General features: G+C 44.4%; 1 protein-coding gene across 2 annotated transcripts in view; it reads left to right on the forward strand.

The window, feature by feature from the left end:
- Positions 1-6,886: 6,886 nt before the first annotated feature.
- Positions 6,887-9,407, forward strand: part of creb1b (cAMP responsive element binding protein 1b) — an 86,572-nt gene continuing 84,051 nt past the window's right edge. For both annotated transcript variants that reach the window (XM_060929331.1, XM_060929333.1), the window contains exon 1: positions 6,887-7,018. The gene's annotated coding sequence lies outside the window, so the exon portion shown is untranslated. The remainder of the gene's footprint in view (positions 7,019-9,407) is intronic.

The raw sequence follows: 9,407 nt of genomic DNA on the forward strand, positions 1-9,407 counted from the left end.
AAGGCGGGGTACACCCTGGACAAGTCGCCAGGTCATCACAGGGCTGACACATAGACACAGACAACCATTCACACTCACATTCACACCTACGCTCAATTTAGAGTCACCAGTTAACCTAACCTGCATGTCTTTGGACTGTGGGGGAAACCGGAGCACCTGGAGGAAACCCACGCGGACACAGGGAGAACATGCAAACTCCGCACAGAAAGGTCCTCGCTGGCCACGGGGCTCAAACCCGGACCTTCTTGCCGTGAGGCGACAGTGCTAACCACTACACCACCGTGCCGCCCAGCATTAGAACACATTCAACTTAAATCCAGTCAACACTTACATATATTTACTGATGGTTCAAAAAAAAAGATCTCGATTGTGCATCTGGCATTGTAATTGCAAGTCTAAATATTCAAAAAGATTATAAAATCTCAAACGGTACTATTTTTAGAGCTGAGTTACGAGCAATTACAAAGGCTTTGGAACTTCTCATTGATAAACCTCCCTCTCAAAGTGTGATATTTTCTGATTCCTTGTCTGTCTTACAAAAAATTCAAAAGGAAGATAATGACATGGAATTATTAGATTTCCGATATCTTATGTATCAGTTTAATCTTCTGGATGGTAAGGTTGCTTTCTGTTGGATTCCAGTTCATGTGGGTATTATTATAGGAAATGAAATGGCTGATAAATTGGCCAAAAGATCAGTAAATAAAACGTATTATGACATTCATTACCCTTTTACCACTTCTGATATTACAAAACATATCGAAGATGTTATTTTTACAATATGGCAAGACAGATGGGATACAGTGGTGCTTGAAAGTTTGTGAACCCTTTAGAATTTTCTATATTTCTGCATAAATATGACCTAAAACATCATCAGATTTTCACACAAGTCCTAAAAGTAGATAAAGAGAACCCAGTTAAACAAATGAGATAAAAATATTATACTTGGTCATTTATTTACTGAGGGAAATGATCCAATATTACATATCTGTGAGTGGCAAAAGTATGTGAACCTTTGCTTTCAGTATCTGGTGTGACCCCCTTGTGCAGCAATAACTGCAACTAAACGTTTCCGGTAACTGTTGATCAGTCCTGCACACCGGCTTGGAGGAATTTTAGCCCATTCCTCCGTACAGAACAGCTTCAACTCTGGGATGTTGGTGGGTTTCCTCACATGAACTGCTCGCTTCAGGTCCTTCCACAACATTTCGATTGGATTAAGGTCAGAACTTTGACTTAGCCTTTCCAAAATATTAACTTTATTCTTCTTTAACCATTCTTTGGTAGAATGACTTGTGTGCTTAGCGCCGTTGTCTTGCTGCATGACCCACCTTCTCTTGAGATTCAGTTCATGGACAGATGTCCTGACATTTTCCTTTAGAATTAGCTGGTATAATTCAGAATTCATTGTTCCATTAATGATAGCAAGCCGTCCTGGCCCAGATGCAGCAAAACAGGCCCAAACCATGATACTACCACCACCATGTTTCACAAATGGGATAAGTTTCTTTTGCCAGAACGCAGTGTTTTCCTTTCTCCAAACATAACGATTCTCATTTAAACCAAAAAGTCCTATTTTGGTCTCATCCGTCCACAAAACATTTTTCCAATAGCCTTCTGGCTTGTCCACATGATCTTTAGCAAACTGCAGACGAGCAGCAATGTTCTTTTTGGAGAGCAGTGGCTTTCTCCTTGCAACCCTGCCATGCACACCATTGTTGTTCAGTGTTCTCCTGATGGTGGACTCATGAACATTAACATTAGCCAATGTGAGAGAGGCCTTCAGTTGCTTAGAAGTTACCCTGGGGTCCTTTGTGACCTCGCCGACTATTACACGCTTTGCTCTTGGAGTGATCTTTGTTGGTCGCCCACTCCTGGGGAGGGTAACAATGGTCGTGAATTTCCTCCATTTGTTCACAATCTGTCTGACTGTGGATTGGTGGAGTCCAAACTCTTTAGAGATGGTTTTGTAACCTTTTCCAGCCTGATGAGCATCAACAACGCTTTTTCTGAGGTCCTCAGAAATCTCCTTTGTTCGTGCCATGATACACTTCCACAAACGTGTTGTGAAGATCAGACTTTGATAGATCCCTGTTCTTTAAATAAAACAGGGTGCCCACTCACACCTGATTGTTGTCCCATTGATTGAAAACACCTGACTCTAATTTCACCTTCAAATTAACTGCTAATCCTAGAGGTTCACATAGTTTTGCCACTCACAGATATGTAATATTGGATCATTTTCCTCAATAAATAAATGACCAAGTATAATATTTTTGTCTCATTTATTTAACTGGGTTACCTGAATCTACTTTTAGGACTTGTGTGAAAATCTGATGATGTTTTAGGTCATATTTATGCAGAAATATAGAAAATTCTAAAGGGTTCACAAACTTTCAAGCACCACTGTAATTCTCAAACTGGTAGATTCTTCTACCAACTTGAACCAAATATTACAACACATACCACATATTCTGACAAAAACAGAAACAAACAAAGGATAATTACAAGACTTAGATTTGGAAAATGTCTACTTAATGATACACAATTTCTTTAAAAAAAAAAAAATCAACAACTTCCAATCAATGTACAACTTGTGGTCTCTCTCTCTCTCTCTCTCTCTCTCTCTCTCTCTCTCCAAAATCTGTCCCTCTGAGTTATATGTCAATCCTGAGATCGAGATGCTGACCTCTTCTGCTCCTCGGACCTGCCTGATCCATCCTGGTGCCCTGTGTCTGGCTGGAGTCTCATCGCATCGCTCCTGTAGAGGACGGCCCCATATAGACAGTTGAAAGTCATATTTGGAAGACGTTCTAGATGCTTACAGTAATACTTTTGTGGCTGAGGACTACAGTTGACTTGCTTACTTTAGGACTGCAGTTGTCACGAACAGTTCTGCACTCAAGTTTCCATCAGTGAAGAGTTTATAACATCAACGAAACTGACTTCATGTTAAAACTGTTAATGTTATAGTCATGTTGTCTGTTGTTGCCCAAATGAGGATGGGTTCCCTTTTGAGTCTGGCTCCTCTCGAGGTTTCTTCCTCATGTCGTCTGAGGGAGTTTTTCCTTGCCACCGTCACCACAGGCTTGCTCATTGGGGATAGATTAGGGATAAAATTAGCTCATGTTTTAAGTCATTCAAATTCTGTAAAGCTGCTTTGTGACAATGTTTACTGTTAAAAGCGCTATACAAATAGACTTGACTTAACTTGACTTAAAAGAAAATGTCAAACACCTGCTTCTAGATTGTATCAAATATGCAAACTTTCATGATAAAATGATTCAAAAAAAAATATGAATGAATGAATGAATTTATTTTTATTTCGAACATGTATAAAAAATGTATGTAACTATTTGTACATACAAAAGAAAGAAAACGAGAAATAAAAAAATAACATAAAGAGCTAAGACATTACAAAACACCGCACATTGTTTGAAAAAGGAGTGGGAAGAAGTACAATACTTTTTTAATTTCCCACCCCTTTTTAACTACCCTGAAATCCAAACTACATTAATACGCCTATAAAAATATATACCATATATACACTTCATGAATATCTATATAAATATATAATTACAAAAATAAATATATACTACATACCATATATACACTTCATAAATATCTATATAAATATATAATTACAAAAATAAATATATACTACATACCATATACACTTCATAAATATCTATATAAATATATACTTACAAAAATATATATATATATACTATATACCATATATACACTTCATAAATATCTATATAAATATATAATTACAAAAATAAATATATACTACATACCATATATATATACACTTCATAAATATCTATATAAATATTTAATTACAAAAATAAATATATACTATATACCATACACTTCATAAATATCTATATAAATATATAATTACAAAAAATAAATATATACTACATACCTATCCCTGTTAATATGAATATATAAACTATCCCCATAAATAAATACATACCATATATACCATATACTAAGTTAGTTCTAATATAACAATCAACCCTATTCTATTTATCCCTCATCATCCTCCGTTAACATACTTCCTCTTCTATATACTTGTTTAAAAATATTTTTTGTACCTTATTTTAAGCAGATTTATATTTGCACTTTGTTTTATTTCTCTCTCCAGTTTGTTCCATAAAGTCACCCCACAGCTCGATACGCACATGTTTTTCATATTTGTTATATGAAAATTTGTAATAATAATAATAATAAATTTTATTTAAGGCACCTTTCAGGGCACTCAAGGTCACCTCACAATACACATAAACGACAATTAAAAGAGTAAAAAAAGACACAACAATATAAATGCAATAAAATCAGAATAAAATCAGAAATCAGCAGTAGTGGATGACAAGTTATAGTGAGTAAGCAAGTTTGAAAAGGTGGGTTTTTAAACGGGTTTTGAAGATGGATAATGAGTTAATGTTCCTGATGTCAGGGGGGAGGAAGCTCCAGAGGCGAAGGGCAGAGCGGCTGGAGGCTCTGGACCCCATGGCGGACAGACGGGCAGAGGGCACAGTGAGGCTGATGGAGGAGGCTGACCTGAGTGTCCGGGAGGGAGTGTTGATGTGGAGAAGGTCGGAGAGGTATGGAGGGGGGAGGTTGTGGATGGCCTTGAAAGTGTGGAGCAGGATTTTAAAGTCTATGCGAAATTTGACAGGAAGCCAGTGGAGTTGTTGGAGAACAGGAGTGATATGATTGATGGATGGAGGTCTGGAGACAATACGAGCGGCTGAGTTCTGGACCAGCTGGAGCTTATGGATGGACTTGTGGGGGAGACCAAAGAGGAGGGAGTTACAGTAGTCTAGGCGGGATGTGACTAAAGTGTGGACCAAGATGGCAATGCTATTGGAAGTAAGGGACGGACGAAGGCGGTTAATATTGCAAAGATGAAAGTAGACTGATCGGGTAACATTATTAACGTGGGTTTGGAATGACAAAGAGCTGTCAAGGAAAATGAGAAATAAACAATTAAGGAGAAGAAACCTTTCTTTGTCACATGCACACTTCAAGCACAGTGAAATTCATCCTCTGCATTTAACCCATCTGAAGCAGTGAACACACACACGCACACCCAGAGCAGTGGGCAGCCACACCAGAGCGCCCGGGGAGCAGGCAGGGGTCAGGTACCTTGCTCAAGGACACCTCAGCCCAAGGCCTCCCCACGTCAACCTAACTGCATGTCTTTGGACTGTGGGGGAAACCGGAGCACCCGGAGGAAACCCACGCAGACACGGGGAGAACATGCAAACTCCACACAGAAAGGCCCTCGCCAGTCGCTGGTTTTGAACCTTCTTGCTGTGAGGCGACCGTGTTAATCACTCATCTCATCTCATTATCTCTAGCCCCTTTATCCTGTTCTACAGGGTCGCAGGCAAGCTGGAGCCTATCCCAGCTGACTACGGGCGAAAGGCGGGGTACACCCTGGACAAGTCGCCAGGTCATCACAGGGCTGACACATAGACACAGACAACCATTCACACTCACATTCACACCTACGCTCAATTTAGAGTCACCAGTTAACCTAACCTGCATGTCTTTGGACTGTGGAGGAAACCGGAGCACCCGGAGGAAACCCATGGGGACACGGGGAGAACATGCAAACTCCGCACAGAAAGGCCCTCGCCGGCCACGGGGCTCGAACCCGGACCTTCTTGCCGTGAGGCGACAGTGCTAACCACTACACCACCGTGCTGCCCAGTTAAGAAAGAAAGAAAGAAAGAAAGAAAGAAAGAAAGAAAGAAAGCACAACTTTATTCGTCACACACTTGTGAAATTTCCTCTCTGCATTTAACCCACCTGAAGCAGTGAACATACACATGCACACACACGTGAGCAATGAATACACACACACATACCCAGAGCAGTGGGAAGCCATGCTAACAGCGCCCGGGGAGCAGTTGGGAGTTAGGTGCCTCGCTCAAGGGCACCCCAGCCCAAGGCCGTCCCATATTAACTTAACCTGCATGTCTTTTGAATTGTGGGGGAAACCGGAGCACCCAGAGGAAACACATGTAGACATGGGGAGAACATGCAAACTCCACACAGAAAGGCCCTTGCCAGTCGCTGGGTTTGAACCTTCTTGCTGTGAGGCGACCGTGTTAACCACTCATCTCATCTCATCTCATTATCTCTAGCCGCTTTATCCTGTTCTACATGGTCGCAGGCAAGGAGCCTATCCCAGCTGACTACGGGTGAAAGGCGGGGTACACCCTGGACAAGTCGCCAGGTCATCGCAGGGCTGACACATAGACATAGACAACCATTCACACTCACATTCACACCTACGGTCAATTTAGAGTCACCAGTTAACCTAACCTGCATGTCTTTGGACTGTGGGGGAAACCGGAGCACCCGGAGGAAACCCACGCGGACACGGGGAGAACATGCAAACTCCACACAGAAAGGCCCTCGCCGGCCACGGGGCTTTTTAAAAATTTACTTTTACATGATGACATTTATAAGTTTATTATTGAAAAAGAAATAAAAATTTTGGAAAAAACCCCTCGTATTTAAAGAGTGCGTGTGTGTGCGCATGCGTGCTTGGTCACAGTATGAGAACTAGTAATCTGTTCCAATCCTTCTAGGACGCCAAATCTCCTTCTAGGAGTGGGCGGGGCTTGGAAAGAAGCTCAAGCTCCGTCACGATTAGAGACGGAAACTCGGTTAATCGTGTCTCAGACTCGATCATCCTCAGGAATCCTGACACTTCGGCCATCTTCGACAGCCTTCGGACTGTTCCGCTGAGTCCCGGTCCGCCTTCGGAGCGCTTCGGTTAGTGCTCGTGAAGTTCCGTGTGCGCTTCGGGCCCGCTCGGCTCGGCTCGGCTCGGCCGCCCGCTGTGATCGGCGCTCGGTCTCCTCTGTTCCGAGTGTGTCGTTGTTGTTGTCGGTGACGCGGCGGAGGTGTAGCCTGACGCGGTCTCTTACGTGTCGGCCCGAATAAAAGTGGAGCTCCGAGGGCTTGGGAGTGACGGAAGGAGTGTGTATCGGTAAGAGAAGACAAAGTGTCCCGGCGGGGAAGGAGAGCGCGGGCATGTCCCGGATAAGACCGAGCTCGGGTCGGGTTCGGCCCGTCGGAAACAAAGAGATCATGGCGGCGGGGTTGTTGTACATGCATGAGGGAGGGGAGCGTGTGGATCCCGGGAGCGGAGCGGAGCGGCCTGTGTGACCGAACACAGGGAGAAATGTCGAGTCAAGAGCGCAGATTAGGGCGCAGCGGAAACGAGCAAACAATCGCGCGTGTGTTTGATATTGTGTCATCTCCGGGTGTGAGCGGTTCGCCAGGCTAACAGGACTAGCCACCCTGCGCTAGCTCCAACCTTAGGACGCTAAACACACCAACGAGTCGCTGTGTAGTTTGTTGAATATAAAGAAAGCCTGTTTGTTTGTTTTTTTCATATTAATAGTCGAAAACTGACCACCTGTTTACGTCTTTATGTGCTGTTTGGATGATAAATACCTCGCAGGCTAGGTGGCTAACTGCTAATCTCAGAGTCACAGACAGTTAAAATCAGTGTTGGGCAAGTTACTTCAAAACTGTTTTGCATTATTTATTACTGGTTACTGACATTTTAAAGTAATTAGTTACATTACAATATTACTGTATTTAAAATGTAAGGCATTACACTACTATTGCATTAGAGCAATTCCATGTAAATGTCAACCTCACCATGCAAAAATAAAGCAACATGTAATAGATCAGCCCCACTCCCAGAGATCAGACCCAGAGATCAGACCCAGAGATCAGACCCACTCCCAGAGATCAGACCCAGAGATCAGACCCAGAGATCAGACCCACTCCCAGAGATCAGACCCAGAGATCAGCCCCACTCCCAGAGATCAGACCCAGAGATCAGACCCACTCCCAGAGATCAGACCCAGAGATCAGCCCCACTCCCAGAGATCAGACCCACTCCCAGAGATCAGACCCAGAGATCAGCCCCACTCCCAGAGATCAGACCCAGAGATCAGACCCACTCCCAGAGATCAGACCCAGAGATCAGCCCCACTCCCAGAGATCAGACCCAGAGATCAGCCCCACTCCCAGAGATCAGACCCACTCCCGGAGATCAGACCCAGAGATCAGACCCACTCCCGGAGATCAGACCCAGAGATCAGACCCACTCCCGGAGATCAGACCCAGAGATCAGACCCACTCCCGGAGATCAGACCCAGAGATCAGCCCCACTCCCAGAGATCAGCCCCACTCCCAGAGATCAGCCCCAGAGATCAGCCCCACTCCCAGAGATCAGACCCAGAGATCAGACCCACTCCCAGAGATCAGACCCAGAGATCAGACCCACTCCCAGAGATCAGACCCAGAGATCAGACCCACTGCCAGAGATCAGACCCACTGCCAGAGATCAGACCCACTCCCAGAGATCAGACCCAGAGATCAGACCCACTCCCAGAGATCAGACCCAGAGATCAGACCCACTCCCAGAGATCAGACCCAGAGATCAGACCCACTCCCAGAGATCAGACCCAGAGATCAGACCCACTCCCAGAGATCAGACCCAGAGATCAGACCCACTGCCAGAGATCAGACCCACTGCCAGAGATCAGACCCAGTCCCAGAGATCAGACCCAGTCCCAGAGATCAGACCCACTGCCAGAGATCAGAGCCACTGCCAGAGATCAGACCCAGAGGTCAGACCCACTGCCAGAGATCAGACCCACTGCCAGAGATCAGACCCAGTCCCAGAGATCAGACCCAGTCCCAGAGATCAGACCCACTGCCAGAGATCAGACCCACTGCCAGAGATCAGACCCACTGCCAGAGCTCTCACCCAGCCCTGTGTTTTACACATGCGAATAAGTTGAACCAATTTGTAACCAACCTAATATGTCACTGTCAGTCTTTCTTTCTTATAATGTAAAACCCAAGCTAAAATCAACTTGCACTACGTTCAGACTGCAACCTGAAACGACCCATATCCGATTTGTTGTGAAATCCGATTTTTTTGTTAGGCCGTTCACATTACCAATTATATGAGACTTGTATGCGATCTCCAATATGAACGGAAAACGACCCAAAAGTGTCCTGCATGCGCAAATTGACATGTAATAAGCACATCGTGTGCTGTGTGTGTGTGTGAGTGAGAGTGTCTCTGTGTGAGAGGTTGTGTCTGTGTGTGAGAGAGTGTCTCTGCGTGAGAGAGAGAGATGGTGTGTGTGTGAGAATGAGAGTGTCTCTGCGTGAGAGAGAGAGAGGGTGTGCGTGTGTGTGTGTGTGAATGAGAGTGTCTCTGCATGAGAGAGAGAGGGTGTGTGTGTGTGAATGAGTGTCTCTGCGTGAGAGAGAGAGAGGGTGTGTGTGAGAGAGTGTGTCTCTGTGTGAGAGAGAGAGAGGGTGTGTGTGTGTGTGTGTGTGTGAGT

This window comes from Neoarius graeffei, chromosome 9 (assembly GCF_027579695.1).
Source record: "Neoarius graeffei isolate fNeoGra1 chromosome 9, fNeoGra1.pri, whole genome shotgun sequence".
NCBI lineage: Eukaryota > Metazoa > Chordata > Actinopteri > Siluriformes > Ariidae > Neoarius > Neoarius graeffei.